General features: G+C 38.3%; 1 protein-coding gene across 31 annotated transcripts in view; it reads right to left on the bottom strand.

Moving 5' to 3' along the window:
• The window catches only part of ZNF518A (zinc finger protein 518A), a 37,599-nt gene extending 15,119 nt beyond the window's left edge, over positions 1 to 22,480 (bottom strand). For 2 of the 31 annotated variants that reach the window (XM_054522694.2, XM_024253770.3), the window contains exons 1-4: positions 21,680 to 22,480; positions 19,018 to 19,102; positions 18,035 to 18,100; positions 5 to 155 (exon numbers count right to left, since the gene is read on the bottom strand). The gene's annotated coding sequence lies outside the window, so the exon portion shown is untranslated. The other 29 variants (XM_024253768.3, XM_063727685.1, XM_054522691.2 and 26 more) reach the window with 24 other exon arrangements.
• Between the last annotated feature and the right edge of the window lie 3,008 nt (positions 22,481 to 25,488).

The raw sequence follows: 25,488 nt of genomic DNA, 5'->3' as shown, positions 1-25,488 counted from the left end.
ATACCTTGGAAGATAAAGTGAGGCCTGAGTGAAAAACCAGCTGGAGCCCTTTGGGTGACAGAAGGCTCAGGCTGAGGTACAAGGAAGAAGGAAATGAATCCAGAACTTCAAGCTAGGTCCAGAGGCCAGACAGAGTAGGGGATTGCTAGCACCAACTGTCAGGAGAGATGCAAAGAGGACATTATTTCTGAACAAAGACAAATCTTCCTACACCCATGGCTATCTTCCTCTGCTTAAGAGCCCTGTCCTTTCGCCACATAACTGAATTATCTCTACAGTGTAAGAAAAATAAATGAGGTTAACTCTCAACTTCCCCTTCTCCTAACAAAAACACTGAGAAAATCTTGGTATATTCTTTAGGAATTCATCTCAACCACCAATGCCAACAAAGATAAGCAGGCAGAAACATCACTGGATGCAGCAGCTCTAAAAAGAGAAAATAATCTGAACCCTCAGAGAAACCTCTCCCGTTCTCCCATCCAGCAGTGACCATAACGAAAGTTACTGCAGTAAGGCTGGGCGTGCTGGCTCACACCTGTAATCCCAGCACTTTGGGAGGCCGAGGGGGGCGGATTACCTGAGGTCAGGAGCTTGAGACCAGCCTGGCCAACATGGTGAAACCCCGTCTCTACTAAAAATACAAAAATTAGTCAGGCATGGTGGTGGGTGCCTGCAATCCCACCTCCTCAGGAGGCTGAGGCTCAAGAATTGTTTGAACCTGGGACGTGGAGGTGGAGATTGCAGTGAGCCGAGATCACGCCACTGCACTCCAGGCTGGGTGACAGAGTGAGACTCTCTCTCGAAAAAAAAAGAAAGTTGCTGCAATAAAAAAAAAACTTAAAAAAAAAATCAGGTAATAACTAGCAACCTCAGTAAGATCTAGCATATTGAAAAAAAGAGCATACTGACTGTCATAAAAGAGAGAACAAAGTAGATGCGGGAGGAATATGATTTTGAAAATGAGAAAAAATTGTACCTAGGTTTTTTTTTTTTCCAAAAAAGATCTGAATTTTAAAAATCCAATGCTCTCCAAATACCAGGCAAGATTACAACCTCAGTATCTACAACTTATTCTTGTAAAAATTTTTAGCTTAAAAGATAAAAATGAAATGCTATCCAAAAAGGTGGTGATAGTTACCTAAAAAAAAAGGATTTTTCATCAGCAACACCACCTTTAATCAGACACCAATTTTTTTTTTTGAAATGGAGTCTCACTCTGTCGCCCAGGCTGGAGTGCAGTGGTGCAATCTCGGCTCACTGCAAGCTCCGCCTCCCAGGTTCACACCATTCTCCTGCCTCAGCCTCCCAAGTAGCTGGGACTACAGGAGCCCACTGCCACGCCTGATTAATTCTTTTTTTTTTTGGTATTTTTAGTAGAGATGGAGTTTCACTGTGTTAGCCAGGATGGTCTCGATCTCCTGACCTCATGATCTGCCCATCACAGCCTTCCAAAGTGCTCAGATTACAGCCGTGAGCCACCACACCCGGCCCAGACACCAATATTAATCAGACATTTTATTCACAACTCTGAACACGAGAAGACAATGGAATAACATTTATATAGAGTTCTGAGGTAACCCAAGATTAATTTCACATCCAGAAAAGCTCCCATATGTGAGGGAAAAGCACAATTTTAGATATGCAAAGATTCAGAAAATATACTACATATGTACTCTTTGAGGAAAAAAGTTTTGAGTAAATACTTCAGCAAATTCAAATTTAAATCACAAAGAAAACTCAAAAAAATGTAATATAGAAGAAATATCTGTGAACAATATAACCTACAACATAGAAATGAATATAAACATTGTTATTAATATAGTTAAGAAAGCAGAAAAGACTGGATGGAGAAAAAGAACACCTGTGACATCAAATATTTAGAATCCCTTACAGCAAAATTCACAATGGAAAACAGAAGAGGAAGCAATAGCAACAAAATTTTGGATACTGAAAAGCAGATAAATGACCTTGCAGTCAGTTGGGAAAGCTAGGAACTAACATATTTTACATTCTGAATCTTTACGAGGCCTAAGAACTGGCAGCACCAAGCAACTCTGAAATGGGAGGAAGGAGGGAGGGAGAAGCTAAAACAGAAAGAAATTTGGAGAAAGCTGGTTGACTTTTAGTTAGATGCTAAGATTCTCTTCCCCACTCTATCATGCTATCGGTTACTGTTGTTTCCCCACTACAGAAGTCTAGAGGCTTACTCTCTACAGTGGGTAAAACAGAATCTTTGTTTTAAGGGAGACCAGGCACAGGGGAAAGAGTAGGCATTATGCCCAAACCAAGAGGATTAAACGACCATATATATGAGACACAAACCCTCACCTCATACCCCCTTTTTTTCTGCTTCTAAGTTGGCTCCTAGGCGACAGCAATGCTCCTTAAACTATGGTCTGCTGATGGTCCATAAGCCATCTGTCACCAGTCCATGACAAGGTAAGTACCAAAACCGAAAATAAACATTTATAAACTATTACAGGAATTTTCAGAGTTAGGCTTATCTGTTGAATCTAATAATAAAAATATGTACTTATGTTTTGTATGTCTTCATTTTTAAAATTTCATTATTCTGGCAATTTATTTTTATTATGCTTTAAAACTATCAGCTGTAATAGATTGAGGTAAAAGAAAAAAAAAAATCAGGCCGGGCATGGTGGCTCACGCCTGTAATCCCAGCACTTTGGGAGGCCGAGGCGGGCAGAACCAGGTCAGGAGATCAAGACCATCCTGGCTAACACGGTGAAACCCCGTCTTCACTAAAAATACAAAAAATTAGCCAGGTGTGGTGGTGGGCGCCTGTAGTCCCAGCTACTCGGGAGGCTGAGGCAGGAGAATGGTGTGAACCTGGGAGGCGGAGCTTGCAGTGAGCTGAGACCATGCCACTGCACTCCAGCCTGGGCAATGGGGTGAGACTCCGTCACACACACAAAAAAATTCCTGGAGCTTCACCAGTTGGAGAAGCACTGGGCCAGATTCTGGTGCCTGGCCCAGCCCAAAGAGCTCCCCACGGTGGGAGACAAAACCTTGTGTTACAAGCCCTTCTATGGGTTCAGACAGGGCTTTCCATGAGCTTCTGAGACACAAGCAGACAGCCAAGGATTACTGGACATCTGAGAAAACCCTCTAATATTAGTTCAAGATCCAGACCAATTAAATCAAAAAAAGCAATCTGTTAGAAACTGAGACTATGTATTAAGACAAAACTTTTTTTTTTTTTTTTTTTTTTTTTTTTTGAGATGGAGTTCCACTCTTGTTGCCCAGACTGGAGTGCAATGGCACGATCTCGGCTCACCGCAACCTCCACCTCCCAGGTTCAAGTGATTCTCCTGCCTCAGCCTCCCTAGTAGCTGGGATTACAGGCATGTGCCACCATGCCAGGCTAATTTTGTATTTTTAGTAGAGACGTGGTTTCTCCATGTTGGTCAGGCTAGTTCTCGAACTCCCGACCTCAGGTGATCCACCCACCTCGGCCTCCCAAAGTGCTGGGATTACAGGCGTGAGCCACCGTGCCTGGCCAAGACAAAACATTTTTTAAAACTCATTGATTTCTAGGGATATAAGAAATAAGAACAGGATACCACAAAAAAGGGAACATCAAAAGAACAAAAAGAACTCCAAGAAATAAGAAAACATAAAGAACCAAAAAGGGGCAACAGAAGGGCTGTAAGGTAAAGGTGAAATAACCTCTCAGAAAAAAACAAAACACAGAGATGAAAAATAGGAGAAATAAGGTAAGAAAGTTAGAGGAGCAATCTAGGAGGTCTAACATTGGACTAACAGGAGGGCAGGAGGAGAGTACAAAGAAAAAGGGGAAGGAAATCATCAATAAAATAACTTTTTAAAGTACTGAGCTGTAAGAAATCAGTTTCCAGGATGATAATGTCCACCAAATGCTCAGTGTAATGTACGCAGGCATATCATTGCAAAGATTTATAACAGTAGAGACAAAATCCAGTTTCTAAATAGAAACAAAAAAGGTCAGAAAACAAAGGATTAGAAATCAAATGACTTTAGATTTCTCAGCAACAATAACAGATGGACAAAGACAAAGGGGCAATAGCTTCGAATTCTGGCATAAAGCTTTTAACTGAGAATTCTACATTTTGCCAAGGGTCTAAATATAAGGGTAAAATGAAGACATGCAATATCTCAAAATTTACCTGCCAGACATCCTTCCCCAAGTTGTTACTGTAAGATTGTAAGATATACTCCAGCAAAATGAAAGAATAAACCGAGAAAGAGAAAGACACGACATAATATGCATTGGGAGATCAAATGGAGGAGAGAGAAGTAAATAATATCCCCAAGATGACAGTAAAGGGAAATACCAGGATAACAAACAGCTGGACCACAGATCACATGCTCCTGTCAGTCCAAAGACAAGACATCTTTGACATCAAAAGACACATTGAGGACTTCCATCACCAAAAACGTCACTGACACTGTACCATCTTTTCAACCATTGGACAGAATCCCCAGGTAAGCCTGGCCCAGATTCTCATCTGTATTTGGCTTGTATTGACATAAACTCATGATGTTCCTGCTTTTCCCTCCATACCTTTATATCCAGATCAACTACATGGTGAGCTTAGAAACCAAAATTAGAGCAGCCTCTCTCAGATATCCACTATCTGGTGTATACTCTGGGCCTGCCAGATTCTCTGCTTACAGTGAGCCCTAAGGTTGCTAGGATTCACTCATGATTTACCTAGACTTCCCCAAAAGCGGCTCTGATAAACTCCAGAGAAGCTAAAACCAGACTATGATCCAGGTATGCTGTTACCTTAACTTCCCCTGGGAGCCTTCATCTACTAGTGGCACTGTTACCTTTTCACTGTATAGCCAGATTTAGGCTTGCTACCAAATTTTCAAAACTAAACAATTTGGTGTTTATAGTCACCAAAATACCAAAAGTCAGAATGGTAGTTTCATATTCGTTAGGAGCAGAGAGGAGGATATGACCAGAGAGAACACAATGAGGGTAGAGGAAAGGAGCTTCTGTTTCTTAAATAGTTGGTATGCAGATATTTGTTTTATCTTTAAACCACATACATAGTGTGCATTTTGTACATGAACACATTTCATAACAAGAATAAAAACAAGTTACAAACTGGGCAAAAGACCCAAAGAAGAAAGTCACAGAGAAATATAAGTGAAAACATGCCCAACTTCACTAGAATTCAAAACAAATAAAAACAAGAAAACTTCTGCCAATCAGATTGCAAAAAATGTTACATATTTCTAATACCTAGTGTTGGTCAGTGAGGGAAAAAAGGCACAATGATATACTAATGATGGAGATAAAAACTGGCATGACCTTTATAAAGAACAGTTTGCAATACATACATAAAAAGTCTGGAGAAAAGGCATACAACTTCTGCTTCACTTCTAGAAATGCATCCTAAAGCTAATAATCAGAAATATTATTTGTGCCATTGTTTATAAAATCACAAAATTAAAAATAAGTGTCCACCAATAAATAATGATTAAATCAATTACAGCATTTTAAGGGAATATTATGCAATTTAAAAACCAATACTGTAAACTCACATTTATTAACACAATGATATCTAACATACCTTGAGTGAAAAAAAAATAAACAGTAGACATATAGAGTTTAATTTGTTCAAATACTGATAGATGGATAGAGAATGGATAAACAAATGCGTGAAAAGTTAAAAGTCAAGAAGAATACACATACAAAAATGTTCCTAGTGATCACTGGTTACTCTTAGGTCAGTGTTTCATAAAATGCTGTCTTAGATCACCATGGCCTCCACACTGGCATACTACCTTATGATAGCACAAGCAAACACCTTACATTTGGACTTTGTGAGAACAGCAATCTTTTTGCCTCTAGACTGCAATTTTATGAAACTTTATGAAAAAGTGGCATGATGCAAATTCTCAAACAAAGCAAGTGATTTCTGTGGTAAACCGAGTTTTTCTTAAACAAACTCAAAATAATATACTTGCTGCCAGTATAAAATAGATCAATGTTGACACTAAAGGTGAAGAAGAGATCAAAACAATATAGGTATCATTCAATTCTGTGTTCTCCATATCAACACACACGTACCCAGTCATACCACTGCAGAGAACACTTTAACACAAGCGTCAAAGTTAATGGTAAACACTCAAGAGAATGATGAATTATGTTACTGAATTTCATTCATGCTACATAAATTCATACTATAAGAGAAGTGTTTTTAGTTGGTTTATTTAACAATTAATTTGTGAGGAATGAGGCTACCTAAAAAGTAATGGGAATTAATACAACCAGAATAGCAGTTATGTACGCAGTGTTGTTACATAAATAAAAAGATGCGACCAGGAGCGGTGGCTCACGCCTTTAATACCAACACTTTGGGAGGCCAAGGCGGGAGGATCACCTGAGGTCAGGAGTTCAAGACCAGCCTGACGAACATGATGAAACCCCATCTCTACTAAAAATACAAAAATCAGCCAGGTGTGGTGGCGCATGTCTGTAATCCCAGCTACTCGGGAGGCTGAGGCAGGAGAATCGCTTGAACGCAGGAGGTGGAGGTTGCAGTGAGCTCAGATTATGCCACTGCACTCCAACCTGGGCAACAGAACGAGACTCCATCTCAACAAAAAAATTAAAAAATAAAAAGATACATGTATTTTATACAAATGGTATTCAACTAATAATATGTTTCCTGATCTTGATACTGTTAAAAGAAATACTAAAAATTGTAACACCAACCTAATTTTGCCTATATATTTATTTCTATATGCTATACAAAGAAATGAATAGCAACCATAATGTTGAACTATTTTTGCAATATGCAGCATATTATTCTTTAATAAAGTGCTGAATTTCATCTGACAAAATGTTATTTAGAATTTTTTTTTTTTGCTATCTATATAACAGTTTTGGTAGTGGTATTACAGAGGGTTTGTAAAATGGATTGGAGTACTTACCACTATTTCATCTGCTCTGAAATAGTTCACTAACCAAACTACTGACAATAGTTTAATTTTTGTTCTTTCCTTAAAATTATACAGACTGCACCAAGAACACCATATGGACCTAGTAACACTTCAGATTTTTAGACCTTACACCTTTGCAAGTTCTTCTATGGTTTCTGGGCTCTTTAGATTTTCTACTGCTTGAGTCACTTTGGTAATTTATATTTTCCTTGAAAATACTCAATTTTGTATACTCACAAAAACCTCACTTTTAAGAATATCCTCCCCCTCAACCAAAAAAGCATAACGTATAAACATGGATATATCAGTATCACTTAAATGCCCAGAATAGGAAAATTATAAAATTACGGAACATCCACGTGAAATTATACAGAAAGAAGTATGTGTACGGAATTGACTTGGAACAGTATTTATTCTAAGCAATTTTTTTTTTAATTTTTAGAAAGGAAGTTGTAGGCTGGGCATGGTGACTCATGCTTATAATCCTAGCACTTTGGGAAGCCAAGGCGGGTGGATGGCTTGAGCTCAGGAGTTCAAGACCAGCATGGGAAACATGGCGAAACCCCATTTCTACAAAAAATACAAAAATTAGCTGAGTGTGGTGGCATGCGCCTGTAGTCCCAGCTACTCAGGAGGCTGAGATGGAAGCATTGCTTGAGCTTGGGAGGTCAAGGCTGCAGTGAGCCGTGATCATGCTACTGCACTTCAGCCTAGGTGACAGAGCGAGACCCTGTCTAAAAAAACAACGAAGGAAGCTGCAGACTGAGGCACAGAATACATTTTTAAATTAGGAGAAATGATCCTCGTTTTCAGGCTAAGAGGAAAGATCTTATAAGCATACATGCATATAAGCACAGATCTGCAGAAGGATATCCTCCAAACTACTGACAATAGTTTAATTTTTTTTAAAGAAATGACAGCATGGCATAGCAAAAAACAAACCAGAAAACCAAATCAATAGGAGAAAAATCATCAGCTCTCCTAAGAACCCTGACTGAAACCAAGAGGGCAATGTCACCACCACAAGCCTTTATGAGGTCTGCCTATATATTCCCACTCTTGAATTCCAGGAAATCCTGTATCCTTAAAATAATCCCCCCTTTCAACATAAGCTAGCTCACATTGGTTTCTACTGTTTGTAATCAAAGGCTTCTTACGTACTACAGAAAGTTGACAAATCAACGATGACTGTGTTTACTTCACAGAAAGGTAGGTTTTATGAAGACCCTTTAAAGAGTAGCAGGACTTAAACATGTAAGAAAGGAGCAAAGGCAATCTAAACCAGAAGAACAGAATAAAGAAACAATGGAATAAAAGTATTTTTCTCCTAAGGTACCATAGGATCTAGATGAAAAAGAGAATGCACGATGGGGAGGTTAAGTGAGAACAGACTATAGAGGACAGATCTGAACTGGAAATGAAAGGTAAACAGAAGCAATTATTAATTTAAGAACAGAAAAAAGTTATAAAAGCAGTACATTAGAAATATTAGAAGGGTACTAGACAGCAAGATAAACTGGAGAAAGAGTAAAAATAGAAATGAGGAAATTAAATGACTAGAGTGACAATCCAAATAACAAGTGAGGAGCCAAGGAACTGGTAATGTTAACATACATAGGTCAGAAATCACGGCTGGGAGTGGTGGCTCATGCCTGTAATCCCAGCACTTTGCGAGGCCAAGGCGGGTGGATCACCTGAGGTTAGGAGTTCAAGAACACCATGGCCAACATGGTGAAATCCCATCTGTACTAAAAATACAAAAAGTTAGCTGGGCATGGTTGTGGGTGCCTGTAATCCCAGCTACTCAGGAGGCTGAGACATGAGAATCACTTGAATCCGGGTGGCAGAGGTTGGCAATGAGCCGGGACCACGTCACTGTACTCCAGCCTGGGCGACAAGAGCGAGACTCTGTCGCAATAAAAAAAAAAAAAAAAAAGAAATCACACATTGGGTCCAGAAAGATTTTTAAAAGATAATTCCCAAAGTAAAATGCCAAAGATAAGGAAGATTTGAAGAGTTCATCAAAAGGCAACATTCCTAGACAGTTATATTTGCTTTCTAAAATAATTAAAAGTCAAAGGCATTCTATGGAGTCTAAAAAGGAAGAATCTATCTGCTACTTAACTATATTCAAGTTGCTTAAACACCAAAAAAAACTAAAAAACTCTAGTTTTAGCTTAGCTATATTCATGACTCAGCATGTAGCTCTGTAAGTTGTCTCATCACATAAAAAACTACTGCATTCCTTAAGTCATTCAATCCTTTTTCCGCAGATAAATACAGGCAAAACAGTCATATGAATGAATACATGAGTGGTGATCAGACCAAAGCAGCATGTAACAGTAAAAGCTTACTGAAAAATATAAGGTTCTGCTAAAAGGAATCTAGAAAAACACACACACACACACACACACACACACACACAGAGAGAAAACCCTAAGAATATTACTTTCAAAGCAGAATCTATTTTAGTGCTCTCAAAATAACTATTATCTATTCATGACTTGAAACAAACATTTTGGGCTTACTTCTTTTTGCAGCTGTTTCAAGTTTTCAAAAAGTTTACCTGAGAGACTAATGCCTATCACATTTTAAGAGGGCAAGAAATGGTTGTACACAGTTTACATATGTAACCAAAGCTAGCTCCTTCCAAATCACTGTGGTCTAATGAACAACTTAAACATAGAAAAGAAATGTAGGCTGGACATGGTGGCTCAGGCCTATAATCCCAGCACTTTGGGAGGCAGAGGCAGGAGAAATGCTTGAGTCCAGGAGTTCAAGACCAGCCTGAGCAATATAGTGAGACCTCATCTCTACAAAAGTATTTTAAAAATTAGGCAAGTGTGGTGGCATGTGCCCATATTCTCAGGCACTCAGGAGGCTGAGGTGGGAGGATCACTTAAACCTGGGTGGCAGAGGTTGCAGCAAGCCAAGCACCACTGCACTCCAGACCAATAGAGCTAGACCCTGTCTCAAAAAAAAAAAAAAAAAAAAAAACGAAGAAGAAGAAAAAAAGAAATGTTAAATATGCAAAAGTAATTAAATACAGATCTAGAAATGTTCAAAATTCTAGTGTATCTGTGAGTCACATAACATTCTGGTATGCAATTGATATTGCTATACAATTACAAAGGAGTTTAAAATTAAAAATTAAAATACAGAAGCAGTTCTTGGTTCAGGTAAACCTTATTCTTTATTACTCCCTGAAACTATGACTTCTCACTGTGCCCAATATAAAAGATGCTTACCCACACATACACCTTTATTTACCTTTGTTCTGTTCATATAGTTTTCGGTCACCAGGCATGGCATCTCTTTCCTTCTATCTAAATTCAATACTATTCAAACTTCCTTTCAAATTCTGCTTCCTATAGGGACATGTAACCTTCTACAATACACACTAAATCTCTCCTTTCTCTGAGTATCCACTTAAAGAGTAGCCAGTGCTCACCATTTATTACAAATTGCTTTATACTACTACATAATTTCATTATTTAAGTTTTACCTCCCAAATAATTTATAAGCTTCCTAAATGCAAGTTTTACTTAATATTTCTCATTTTTCCCCTCACAAAAACAAGAAGGCTGGGTACACAGGTACCTAACCCATATATTTTTAAGCGATTCATTCTCTCATTTTCAAATCAAATATATGACTATGATTTTAGATTAAATCACTTTCTAGCAAACTTCAAAGAGCATGTAAACTTTTTTGCTGCAATAATTTGGAACTTGGCTTAAAACACAGGGTCACAAATCACTCCCACAACCCCCCCCCCATCTTTTTTTTGGAGTCAGGGTCTCACTCTGTCTCCCAGGCTGAAGTGCAATGGCACAATTATGGCTCATTACAGTCTCACCCTCCTGGGCTCAACTGATTCTCCCACCTCAGTTTCCCAACCTCAGTTTCCCAAGTAGCTGGGACTATAGGTGTGCACCACCATGCCCAGCTAATTTTTCCTTTTTTTTTTTTTTTTTTTAAGAGATGGGGTTTCACCATGTTGCCCAGGTTAGTCTTGAACTCCTGGTCTCAAGCAATTTGCCCACCTCAGCCTCCCAAAGCGCTGAGACTACAGACATAAGCCACCACACCCTGGCAGAAATCACCTTTTTAATAGGTAGGAATTGGGAGAAAAATCTGAACTAATTTGTCCAAAGTGACATAAGGACCATTGAATTCATATAGGAAAGGGATTATTTTCATCTCTTGCTCTTTTCTTTTTCTGTTTGTCATTTCGCTGCAACAGTGATTTAGAATAGGCAGATTTTGATTTGGAATACATGAGGGGAGGGAAGAAAATCAAAAGATGTACTGCTATTTGCTGGGAGAACATGTTATCATGTGATCCATTCCTACTCAGCTTCACAAAATAATATAAATGGTTTAATTTTTCTCTAGGTCTACACAGCACCTGCCTCCATGATTAGAAGTTCCACTCCCTGGATGTCCCCATCTTAGTATATGGCACTAAAATCCATACAGTTTCACGACCCAGAAATCAAGACTCATCCTTGATTCCTCCATCCCTTACTCCCCACATTAATCCATAAGCAGGCCTGGTCAATTCTATCTCAAAACCAGATCTTGGGCCGGGCGAGGTGGCTCACGCCTGTAATCCCAGCACTCTGCAAGGCTGAGGCAGGTGGATCACCTGAGGTCAGGAGTTTGAGACCAGCCTGACCAACACAGAGAAACCCCGCCTCTACTAAAAACACAAAATTGGCCAGATGTGGTGGTGCACGCCTGTAATCCCAGCTACTCAGGAGGCTGAGGCAGGAGAATCACTTGAACCCGGGAGGTGGAGGTTGCAGTGAGCCGAAATCACACCATTGCACTCCGGCCTGGGCAACAAAAGCAAAACTTCGTCTTGAAAAAACAAAAACAAAAACAAAACCAACAGATCTTGTATTTCCCTTCCTCTCTTCCTATCCACTGTCATCATCTTAGTCCAGGCCACCACCATTTCTAACATGAATGAAAATGTCCTCCTAACTGGCATCCATGCTTCCACCTTGTCCACCACCCTCCTCTGAGTCCATCCTCCACACAGGAGCAAATGTTCTTCTTAAAATAAAACATATCACAAAGCTCCCCTGCTTAAAGCTCCCTGGTGGTTGCCCAAGTGTCTTACTCTGTTCTGGCTGCTGTAACAGAGTACCATGGACTGGGTGACTTATTTCTCACAATTCTGAAGGCTAGGAAGTCTAAGATCAAGGCATTGGCGATTTGGTGTCTGAGGAGGCCTACCTCCTGGTTCACAGATGGCTATCTTCTCACTGTGTCCTCACATGACAAAATAGAGCTCTCTGGGGTCTCTTTTATACGGGTACTAATTCCATTCATAAGGACTCTGCCCTCATGACCTAATCACCTCTTAAAAAGGCCCCACTTCCAAATGCCATCACACTAGAGAATAGGTTTCAATATATCAATTTGAGGATGGGGAAGGGGGACATAAACATTCAGTCTATAGCAACAAGGCACTTAAAATAAAATTTAATCTCTTTACAAAGGCCTGCAAGAAACAGTGGTATCTGGTCTTGGGCCTTTTTCTTCAACTTCATCTCACACCACTCTCCCCATTGTACATATATTCCAACAAGCTGCCACAGATTCTCAGCTCCTCAAATATTCTTCCTATCCATCCTATCTCAGGCCTTTGCACCTGCTGTTCCCTACTTGAAATGTGCTTTCTTCCATTCTTCAAAAGGCTAGATTTTCTCATCTTTCAGGTCTCAGCTCAAATGCCACCACCTCAGAAGGGCCCTTCCCTATAAACCATCCCTTCCTCCAAAAAAAAAAAAATTATTCGCCACTTTATCCTTTTCTATTTCTTTTTTGTAACACTTAATATCTCTGGCAATATTTTATTTATTTGCCAATTTAAGTTGTGTAAGGAATGTAAGTTGTGTAAGGGTGAGAACTACATCTTTACTATATCACCAGCATGTGGGATGGTGCCAGGCTTGTAGCTAGCACCCCATCTATGTTCTAAGCATTGGGAATATGGCAGTAAACAAAACAGGCAAAAATCCCTCCCCTCACGGAGATAACATTTTACTGATTATTTAGGTAATAAACAAAGTAAGTAAATTATAAAGTATATTCAAAGGCAACAATTGCTACAGAGAAAAATAAAGCAAAGACAGAAAGGCAGAATCAGAGTGTTGTAATTTTACATATTAAGTCAGGGAGCCCTCACTTGAAAAGGTCTTATTGGAGTCAGTATCTTAAAGAGCTGAGGAAGCCAACAATCCAAGAAAAGAAAACAGTAAGTGCCATGACCCTGAGTGTGCAATGTGCCTAACACATCTGGGGAACAGCAAGAAAATCAGTATGACCACAACAGAAAGCATTAGAGGGAAAGCTAGAAGATGAGGTCAGAGAAGTAACAAGGGGACAGAAACGGGCCCTGATAGAAACTGTAAAGGCTTTGGTTTTATTCTGAATCAGAGAGGAAGCTACTGGAGCATTGTGGACAGAGAATTACCATGAGTTGAATTACTTCTATCATTTGGGCTGCTATGCTAAGAACAGAGTATTCAAGAGGGATTAAGAGTAAAGACAAAGAATACACAGTACAATTATCCAAGTAAGAGTTGATGGTGGTTTGGTTGAGACAATGAGGCATGGTCAGATTGAATATATTTTGAAGCTAGCACCTACAAGATATCCTGACATGCTTTCTCTGAAAGAAAGAGACATGTCAAGGATAACTCTGGAAGTTCTGACAGCAATGGAAAGAACTGAGTTGCTATTTACTGAGATATAAAAGATTGCTGAAGTAGTAGGAAAGTGTATCAAAAGTTCCATTTTAGGCATGTAACATCTGAGATGTCTATTTGACAGCCAAGACGAAATGTGGACTGTGTGGCTGGATATAGAATACAGAGGGCTAGGTGGATGATGAAATTTGGGGAGTTATCGGTGTGTGTATATGTACATATGTACTTTTAAGTACTTGGAGCAGGATGAAATCACCAGGGGGAATAAACAATAAGAGCAGTCCAAGGCCTGAGCCTCAAGATTCTACAGCACATTCAACAGAAAGAGATTAAAAAGAACGAGCAAGTGAGACAGAAAAGAAATTACCAACAAGACTTAAGGTAAATCAAGAATGTGGTATTCTCAAAGCAAAATGAAGAAAATGTTTACTGGATAAGGGATTGAACAACTCTGTCAAGTAAGAAGATGACTAACTAGACTTAATGTGAAGATCACTGGTACCATGGATTAGAACAGTTTCAGTGGAGTTATAGAAGAGAAAGGCTGACAAGCTTGGATGTAAGGCAAAATGGGAAGAGAGGAAGTAGTGATGTAGTGCAGACAACTCTTTCAAGGAGTTTTAAGATAAAGGAGTTGTTTTGTTTTGTTTCATCTTATTTTTTGTTTTTTAAAGGTGGGAGAAATTACAGTATGACTGCACACTTATTAAAATGATCTAGTAAAAATAAAAAAATTGATGATGGAAGATAGGAAAGAAATGCAGCAGTGAAGACCTTCAGGTTAGAACGGATGGAATCTAGTGAACGAGTTGAAGAGGTGAACTTAGAAAGGAGCAAACATGATCCATCTATAGTAACTAGAGGGAAGGATAAATAAAGATGCTAGCAGGTGCGCAGATGTGACTGAGAGAGTTTGTGGAATGAAATGACAGTCTGTGGGCCAAATCTGGCCTGCTGCCTGTTTTTGTAAATTAAGTTTCATTGGAATACAGCCACACTCACTCATTTACATATTGCCTATGGATTCTTTTGTGTTACAATAGTTGCACCAGAAACCATATGGCCCACAAAGCCTAAAATATTTACTATCTGGCCATTTACAGCAAAAGCTTGCCAACCTTGGTATAATGGAATAATCTAACTGCTACTCTCTGAGTTGAGGGTCAGATGTGAGGCTATGAGGAAAGAAGGTAGGCAAGGACATAGGAAACTACAGCATTTAATGAGACAATGACACAACAATAAATTCTACATCATTCCTAGTTTCTGGAGCCCAAAATGAACATTCTATGAGCAATCAATCATCACTTTAAGTTTGTTCCTGATCTTTAAAAACATTTTTTTTAAATAGAGATGGGGTCTCACTATGTTGCCCTGGCTAGTCTTGAACTCCTGGGCTCACGCGATCCTCCCAGCTCAGCTGCTCAATGTGCTGGGACTACAGGCATAAACCACCTCCTCAGCCTTTAAATGTTTTTACATCTATTGCTACATTCGTTTCAAACTGGCTTTATCACTAAGGAATAGGGTATGGCTTTGACTATTACTAAGAGATCTCTCAAAAAGGGAAAGGTAAGAAGAAATAAATAAATATGTATAACATTTCTTCTTATCTTTCCCTTTTTGAGAAAGGTTATATATACATATTTATAAATTGGCATTCCAAGTTAATTGCTATTTTTAAAAAATCTTCAAGACAGATGAATAACAAAGGTTTTTGCCATAATGAGTAATTTTACAGTATTTCATCATACTTTATTTATATTTTAGCATACAAAAATGAAATTATATGAAAAGAAATATACACATTTTTTTCAAAGAAATCTCCATCTTAGTAGAAAGGGCCAAAATTTCTGCTTGGCTTTCCAAATGCCTCATACATAGATTTACCTAAAACAGTCACCTTATTTTTCACTACCTCATTTCCAAAGAACACATATTGTTACAGTGAAACAAATCTCCACTCCAACCTGGATCGCCTATAATCATTTTTAACTCCACCCTTTCTTCAATTATTCTCTGTGCCTATCAAAGCCACATTCATAAGCAGAAATACATTTAAAGTTGTATATTCTTCAGGAAATCTTCCTAAATGGGTCAACCTGCTCACTTCCTTCCCATCAAAATTGACTTAAAATACAACTGTGCATTCATTTATCTGTTTTTTCTGTTGTGTTTGCTGTATATTAATATGAATTCCTTAACTAGAAGCACTTCCAAGACAAGGAATTCTTCTTGTTCTTACATATTACTTAGATGCCAAGCACCACAGTCATTATTCTCAACACATGCTTATTGATCTGTGCACCAGAAATAAATAAAAATATGCTATATATCCACCATCCACTCAGTCTAGCATATATAATCTTGCCTATCCAGGCAGTTGCACATACTCGTACATAGTGGACACTCAAAAAAATGTTTGTAGGTTGAGTGAAAGTAGATTGAATGCACAAATGATGAATAAAGAGAACCTTTTATAAGGTATAGGAAAGTGACAAACTACAGAAGGATGTGAATGATCAATCTGAAACTTTAGACCTTAAATTCATAAGGGCCATATATTCATCAGAACACTTTCTGCTGCAATACAATTCAAACCAATTTACACAAAGAATTTTGGCACAAGGACTGAGAAGGACACCAGGATAGTTCACAAAATCAAAATCAAAGAAAAGTAGGTACCACTTACCATGTTCCCTGAGATTGCAACTGGCACTACCACCATCCATCTCCCATCTCCTTATGGCTTCACTTTCTCCCACTACACAGATGCGCTTTTCATACACGTGGTAAAGAATGTCACCAGCACCTTCCCAGATTAACAATTTCAGAGAAAAGGTAGTATCTTTGTCCTAGCATTCAACCATAAATTTCAAAAAAGGATTCTGACTGGCTCTGCATGAGTAACAGCAATCACTGTTGCAATAGGGATGACCAAGCTCAGGTTATAAGACAGTAAGACTGACGGACAGCCCACCAACCACTCAGAATAGGGGAGGGGTGGTTCTCTAAATGAAGAGATACTGAGTTGACAAAAACAATATATGATATGTCTTTTACCAGCCACAACCTTCAACAAACCAATGTTAATCAGGAATTGACGATAAGCTTACTACATTTTGAAATTATTTGACTTTCCTCATGAAATGAGACCTATATGAAGCCCACTTAATTTTCTGAAACTTCACATCATGTACCTTCATTCTAATATTCTGACACTTGCTTCATGCAGCCATACCAGTCACAACTTTAAATTTTTAGTCAGACTTTGCTCACAACTTTTCAAGATAAATTAATACAAATCGTTTTGGTCAGTCATCACATAGCAGTCTCTTATTTACTTCACTACAACTAAAGCTTTCATTCTTCATTACATTACTTTTTCTGAGTAGTCTGGCTCAAATAGTACAAACTGAATATTCCTTAACCAAAATGCTTGGAAATAGGCCGGGAACAGTGGCTCATGCCTGTAATCCAGTGGCTCACCCCTGTAATCCCAGCACTTTGGGAGGCCAAAGCAGACAGATCACTTGAGGTCAGGAGTTCGAGACCAACCTGGCCAACATGGTGAAGCCTCATCTCCACTAAAAATAAAAAAAAAATTAGCAAGGCATGGTGGCATGTGCCTGTAGTCCCAGCTACTCGGGAGGCTGAGGCAGAAGAATTGCTTGCACCCGGGAGGAAGAGGTTGTAGTGAGCTGAGATCGCGCCAGTGCACTCCAGCCTGGGTGGCAGAGTGAGACTCCGTCTCAAAAAAACAAAACAAAACAAAACAAAAAAGCTTGGAACTAGAAGTGTTTCAGATTTCAGATTTTTGTGGATTTTGGAATATTTGCATTACTTACTGCCTGAATATCCAAAATCCAAAATGTTCCAGTGATGACTGCCTTTGAGCTTCATGTCAGCACTCAAAAAGTTTCAGATTTTGGAGTATTTTGGATTTCAGGTTTTTAGATTTGGGATGCTCAACCTTTAGGAAAATTCTTAGCATTCACAATTACTTTATCTCTTCAGGAATAACACAGTACCCATGTGAATCTCGTGGTAGAAGTCAAACAAATATTATATAGGAAAAAGTTACTTAATGACATAAACGATAACGTGGTACCTCAACTCAGCTCTACTGCTCTCTACTCAATGTACATTATTTTCTGACAAAATAAAAATGCATGCCTTTGTAAAAAATGGCCCTGAATAGAAATCCATTTGCTGGTGAAGTTCAGGGAAGAACATGGTTATTATGATAATTAAAGCAATACTCTAAGGTGGTATAGTCTACGTCAGCTATTTCAACAGTTACATAAATAATCTTATTCCTAATTTACGGTTATACTTATGTGTATACTTACTGCATTTAGAGGAATTTTATGATACTGTGGTATCCAAGAATCTTAGGATTTCAAAGATCCCAGGACCTATCCAACACAAACAGTAAGAGACATCTGTGTTTTGAGGGTAGAAAAAACATGTTTTTTTACATGGGTACAATATTTTCCACTACATTTCCAAAGCTTTCCTTATAATACCATAGATTTGTTGGCATATTTTTCCTCCTTTTTTGTCTACACCCAGACATTCACATGATTGTCTTCAAGAAACCAATCATAACACTATAGTGATTCCCAAGTCCCTTTCCTGATTCATAATGAAGATGCTATTAGTCGTAATATAAACACATATCAGATAATTTTTCTTTAGGTACATTGCTTTGCACTTACTAGACCAGAACCACACTCTTCTGGCCATTCATATAGCTTTGAAACATCTATCTACCACCTTTATCTCCACTGTTCATTACCCAGAAGGCTTTAATGCCACCTTTCTATTTAGAAGGATGATACAGTTAAAGTCATATTTGGATCTCTAATAAAATGTTAAGTAATAAACTATGAAACCAAAAATTACTTTTTTTGCTTAGATTAAAATGAAAACTCATGTTTAAGTATTTTATTTTAGCCAAAAAATAAAAAATAAAACTATAACTTATATAACTTATTAAAACTCATGTATATGTAAACTACAGGTTGAGTGTCTCTTATTTGAAATGCTTGGGAACAGAAGGGCTTCATTCTTCTTTTCTTTTTCTTTTTTAGGATGTCAGAATATTTGCATTATACCAGTTGAGCATCTCAAATCCAAAAATTCAAAATCCAAAATGTTCCAAAGAGCATTTCCTTTGATCATCATGTAAGCACTCAAAAAATTTTGCATTTTGGATTTTTGGATTTGGGATACTTAACCTGTATTTTACTTTATTTAGTCCAATATTAAAACATACCAACTTACACTACTTAATAGACTATATACTCCAGTATTTCAATCTTTACCATACCTCTTTCTTCAGGAACAAAAGGCACACAATTTAACACTTGCACAATGTCACAATCAGGAACAGTGATCAAAAGAAGAGATGATATCTGGAAATGAAGACCAAGATTTTAAAACTTTTGACCACAAAAACTGTTCAATTACACTTCACATTCAACTTAGGTGTATAAAGAAATGTTAAAAAAAAAAAAAACTAAAAAAAAACTTCTATACACTTAAGCATACATCATTGATGACCAGTGATAACATGTCATAAATTTGCAAAAGTCACAACCTAAAGCTTAGAATCAATCTAACTCAGTATCTTCATTTATTACAAGAAAAAGAAAATGAGCCTTGCCCAAAGTCACAAAACTAGAAATAATAACTGGATCTGATTCCAACTCAGTTATCCTACCACCACAATACTAACCCTTAATACTCATTTCTGGTATCTAATATGCCATGAAAACTGCTCACCATGAGAAGCCAATACCCCATATAGAACTGAAATACAGCCTACACACCTGGGACCAGATAATAAATAAAAATTTCAAGACTGTGTTAAAACCTTTTTCTTCTGCTAATTGCACTCTGCCACAAAACCTTCAGTAGCATACCTGAAGGAATGTGGGCAAGATTCAAGTCTCCTATCCAAAAAAAAAAAGTTGTATTAAGTGCTCTAAAGTATGCAATATCACAATGCCTCAATGAGAACAATTCTAAACAACTATAAACAGAAAAGTAAACAAAAATACACTTAAAGGGCATTTAAAGCATATCTTGAAGTCAAATTACAGATCTAGGCTAAAGTATAGTCCCTCTGTAATATTTCAAAATATAGAAACTTCTGGGATTACAGCATACTATTACCAGAGAGACTAGAACAGAATCCAAAGTGTGACCATGGCAAAAAATTGAAGCATTTAAAAGTTCATACATTATCAACGCACATAGTGGGTGTTCATAGTGGTTACTGTCTTTTGTCCTTCCATAAAACCAGACATAAAACGTTTTAATTAGTAATTATACTTATTTTCACTGCAACAAACAGGAAACATTTGGTTGTGTAACATACCTACATTTTATTCTCCTCCTCCTTTTGTTGACAATTTTCTGTATCTAGGGATGATCTAATTTACAGTTTTTATAGCAAAAATCAACATCGTTTACTATGCTTACCTTCCCCAGGAAATCCCAACACCCTCAAAGTGTTAACAGAACGCAATGTCTCTCTATAAATTTCAGAAAAGATAATTTTGCTGAAAGGTAGTGAATGCATTTCTATAAATTTGCAATTAAACTCTGAAAATGTTAGGAAATTTCACTGAATCAATTTAAATGTTTTAAATTAAACCTGAGAATACCAACCTTACAGTACACTCAAATCAGACCCCTTGCTGCAGAAAAAGCAATTCAACAATTACCAGTAACTAGATCTAACATGCACACTTTCAAGTTAATAGAATTCCTATCCTGACAGTTTGGTGTCTTCATGTTTTATCACTGTGACAACCGTACAAATTCCAACATTCTTATGAATTCCCTGAACATTGATTTATTTTATTTTTCTAGGGTTTTTTAGATGTTTGACAACATACTCAACAATGTTGCACTAAAACAGCTCACATACACTACTTGCTCTCAAATTTAAACCTAAAAAGAAAACTGAGTCTTAACTGTTGTATTCTGAACTTTAAAGCTATATCTGTTTGATCGGTCCGCTTAAGAGTTAAAACATTTTTCCTTATATACATTCGCTCTATGTACTTTTCAATTACCACAGCCACCTAGGAAGAGACTGTCTACTTGACAAAGAGGACACCATGTAAAGAATAGAGTCAAAATGAACCCTACATGTGAGAAAGCCAATTACAAATAAATCCAACTGCCACTGGGTGTGGTTAGGGTCTGCGGGGAAGAGCACCTTTGGCCAACTCTGGAGAAGAGCGAGCGCGTCAGGGAGCAGGGCATCTCTGCAAGAAATGGCCCCCAATGACCACAGGCTGGGCCAGCAATAGGGACGCCGTCGAGTCGGGCCTGCGAACCTATAGCTCGAGGGGTGCGGTCTGCGGGGCGCCCTTGCTGTCTCCACCAACCACGAAACCCGCCGAGTGAGTGCTTCGAGCGCCGCGCGCCCAGCTTCGCCCCAAACACCGCGCCCGATCCGCCCCTTCCTCCCGGGTTCGGCTGCCCCGCGGGGAGCGCGGAGGCACACCGTGTCCTTCTCCCACCCAGCTCCTAGAATGTAGTAGAATGTAGTGTTCAAAAAGCCCGGACGTAAAACAACCCCAGGTTAAGAAAGTAAGGGTCAGCTCTAGCAGTCGGCAAAAGCGCTCGGCAAAAAAACCCCGACTTCTCCAGAAAAACTTTGCGGCAAGTTAAGCGGAAGCGCTGAATGGCCGGGACTATTTAACTCGCGCTTCCTCTCACGAGAGGCGGATCCCTGGACCTGTTTGGGGGACCCTGACGGTCCACAAACTCGCCATTTGCCTGCTGGGTGGCCCTCTAGAAGTTCTGACATCCTAAAAGGTCTGGGCAGTCCCGCTGACGGGGAGTACCTGTCGTAGTCCCCATTGCCTGCGAGTCCCTGATGGCGGCCATTACACTTCCATCCGGGTATTGCCGAAAAGCTGATCGCAGCGCTACCAGGAGCGCACGCTGCGGCGGAGGGATCTGCGCTTTACCTGAGACAAGCGGAAGAGAACGGAGGCCGGCAAGGTCCGCGCTCGGTCTGACGAGACTAGGCCATGGAGCTGGGTTCGCCGCTGACCTCTCCACCTAGCGCGCGGCCCCGGCGCCTACCAGTCCAGTGACTCACTACTACCTCTTTGCTTACCAGCAGCTGCTGATCCTACTGCCGGTGAAATGGCAGACAAACGTCCACTCTGTGCTCTTCACAGTAGACACCAGGAGCAGGAACTGTATGCACTTCCCTAGCCCTTGCTGACTGGGAATGGTCTCCACCCTGAGATTTTAACCAGTTCCGGTTTAGCAAATGGCGCCTCCCCACCCCTGGCTTCTGGCACGCAGGTTTTAGCAACCATTGTAGCCCACGTCAACGAAAGAAGCTGCCGCCAGTAGTTCTAGAAGACATACTGAACTCCAAACATGTACCTATTGAATAATTGATCAACAACTGTCTTTACAATGAGGGAGGCTCGCATCTCCCTCAAACGAATACTTCCTCTCTGACAACACGGCTGGACAGTTAATATGGTTGGCTTTACCCCAAAGGCCAGTATGGCTCCTCTTCTGTTCTTTATAAATCCAACCTACTAATTGATACCTCACTTTCTACATAATTTTACATAAATTATGTTCCTTTTAAAATGTGGGGAGGGAATAAGTGGCGGCAAACGTTCAAGCAACAACAAAAAACCTTGGTGCAGAAGGATATACCAATAAATTAAAAAGTGAAACTACGATCAGATTTTTCACTTTTTTTAATGTTCCGTGTTTTCTTAAGTAGCATGTATGACATTTATAATTTAAAAAAAAATTTTTAAATATGTGTATGATACATATTTTTTATTGTCTTAGGGTAGGCTTTTGAAAATGTCAGCCTGTAGCCAAATGCAAGATTTTCTCCATCCTTTTATAAAAAGCACACTGAGAAATCCTCACTTTGTCTTTAGGAAGCCTTCTTTATTATTGTGTTTATTGGGCTACACAATTCCACCTAGAAAAGGCGAATGAGCGGAAATTCACATTAGTCATACTTATGCTTGTGTAAAACACACAAGGAGAAATCTTCTGTAAATACCAAAGGGGATGCCATTAGGGAATGAAGAACATGTTTACAATTTGTACAATGTGATGTACATCGTACATCACCTTCAGGTCCTCATTTCTGTGCAAGCCAGACATGCACACACATCACAGCAGAAAGAGAGAGAACAAGATTTTTCTTTTAATAACAAAAAACGATGTTAGTTTGGAAAAATGGACAAAGTTGTTTGTTCTGTGTTTTGATGTAGTTTTTGTTTTTCAGATTAAGATATTGCATCCCTCCCCACAGTATTCACATTATAACTTTATTTTTACTTCTACATATACATTCACCTACAAAACCTTGCAAACCTGCATTTATGTTATAGAAGAATTGGAGAAAGTTAAAATAAATTAAAATATTAGTCAGACTTATCTCTTCCCCTTTCTCTTCCACCATTCATATCACCTTTTTTTTCTTGCTAACCTCTTATGTTCAAAACCTGAAAGGTTTCTCTTGATATCCTTTCAGGTTTTGAACATATTGGTTAGCAAGAAAAAAAAAAAAAGCCGAAGTCGGGTGGTGAGGGAGGAGAGGAGATAGGATAGTGAATCAAGAAGGAAGGGAAGATGATTAAAAGGGAGAAAAAGATACAAAGGGGAGAAGGCTAAATCATAGCTTAGAAAAGGATTCTGGAATACTTTTTTACTTGAGAAGGATAGTTAGTGGGGATAGGACATCTAGATTAATGCTTTAAATAGTTGATCCCTCCGAAGCCCTTACTACTGCTTACTAGCTGACAGCATTTAACCTCTGAGCTTCTCAGATCTGTGCAACGTATAACTAACACGTTATATATTGTTTGATAGACTGAAGACAGTACTCAACGCCATTGCACCAAGAGTGTAATGGAAATGATAAAAGTGATGATGGTGGTGGTAGTAATGAAGTTTCCATCTTGATTACAAACCTCTTTCTGCTTTTCAATATACAACTGATGCCAGGTGCAGTGGCTTGTGCCTATAATCCCAGCGATTCAGGAGGCTGAGGTGGAAGGATAAAAAAATATATGTACAACTCATGGACACTGTGTCATAAAGCAGCTCACTTTAAGACAGTGAAATTTTCTCCTAAAAAATAATATATAAATGGAAATTCATTTATCTCTAAGGATTCTCACCTGTAAATCATACCAACAAACTTATATTTGTTCTTACAACAATGTAAACATACTTTTAAGACATAGGTAAGTTGGTACATCATAAGCACTATGATAATAAAAGATTAAATCATATTAATTTGGATAGTAAGAGTCTCTAAAAATGTCTCTCTTCTTTTTGCTGATCTATGAACTCAAGCCCAGGTTCTCTACCCCCAACAATATAATCAAGTGCAACCAGAATTGGGAAAAAAAAAAAAAAAAGAGATACGAAGAGTCTGGGTGATACAGCATAAAGTGGTTACACATCTTGGTCAAAGATATGGCTTAATTACTTGTGGCAATCTATCATACAAGTGTTAGATGATCTTTAAGTATTATTCTTCTCAACGTTCTTTTCAATTTTGTTATTTAATATTTATTCAGCAGACATTTTCTTGAATACCTATTATGTGCCAGAAACTGCTAGCAATAAATAAGACATGATTCCTCATGGAGAGCCATCAGTTCAATGGAATTTTCTTGAATATTTAAAAGATTCTATGATCCAACAAAGCAATTCTAAAGATGAGATTTCAGACACTGTAACACAGGATGAGAAAGATTTTTCTTTAGGTTGGCATCCCTGACAGTTTCCTCTCAATTCACACTTCTTAGATGACGAAGACATTTTTATTAAGTTTTTATGAAAGACACAGTCCCTCTTTCTTAGTTCTTTTCATGGATACTATATTCAACCATAAAGAACATTAAAATGAACTGTATAAACTATATTGGTCTTACCTAAGTATTTTAGGGTACCTCTCCCCACCCCTAATCACATCAAATTCTTCCTAAGACTCTCTGCATCCTGAGCGTAAGATAATAGATAGCACAGTTAATTCAAGTCCTTACAAAAAGAAAAAAGAATTAAGTGGAATACTTGTTAATTACATTTAAGAACAAACCTGGTACACATATATGTTATATATACTCCTTTATTTCTCTTGTATATGCATAGAACATTTCATTATTTAAAGTTTTAAAAGAATAAAAAAGTATAGGGTTTTTCTTTTTTGTTAGTGGAGATTAATTTTTTTTTGTCTAAAGTGGTTTAAAAGATAAATTTGATTTCTGTGAGATCAATGCCATATGGACTATGTTAATACCAATAAATTATACTTGAGAACTTGTAAAAGTAGATTATTATGTCTCATTACATTTTAAGGCAAACTTTTAATAAAAGTTTGATGGTTCATGGGGTGTCCAGCAACAGACATAATGAAAAAAAAAAAAAAACAACTCAACCCTGATACATTATAATGAAATTGAAGAATATCAAAGACAAAGCGGAACTTCTAAAAGTTTCCAGAGATGAAAAGATCACTTATACAGAACAAGAATCAGATTGAGATCATGTAGCTATCACAGCACCAGACATTGTATCCTCCCTCAGCAGTATATTAAGCAGGAAGAAGTGAGAAAAAGCAAAAAAAAAAAAAGATCTTGTCACACTTTCAAATTTTACTGGAGAGAAAAACCTTTTCTAATGAACTTCTTATATTTCATTTGCCAACATGGAATCACATACTCATCTCTAGAACAAATTGATGGTAAAGAAAAACAGTATTGTTGTAATTGATTCA

The sequence above is a fragment of the Pongo abelii genome, chromosome 8 (genome assembly GCF_028885655.2).
Source record: "Pongo abelii isolate AG06213 chromosome 8, NHGRI_mPonAbe1-v2.0_pri, whole genome shotgun sequence".
NCBI classification, from domain to species: Eukaryota; Metazoa; Chordata; class Mammalia; order Primates; family Hominidae; genus Pongo; species Pongo abelii.
Note: the sequence above shows the minus strand (reverse complement) of the source record. Positions and strands in the feature narration are given on the sequence as shown.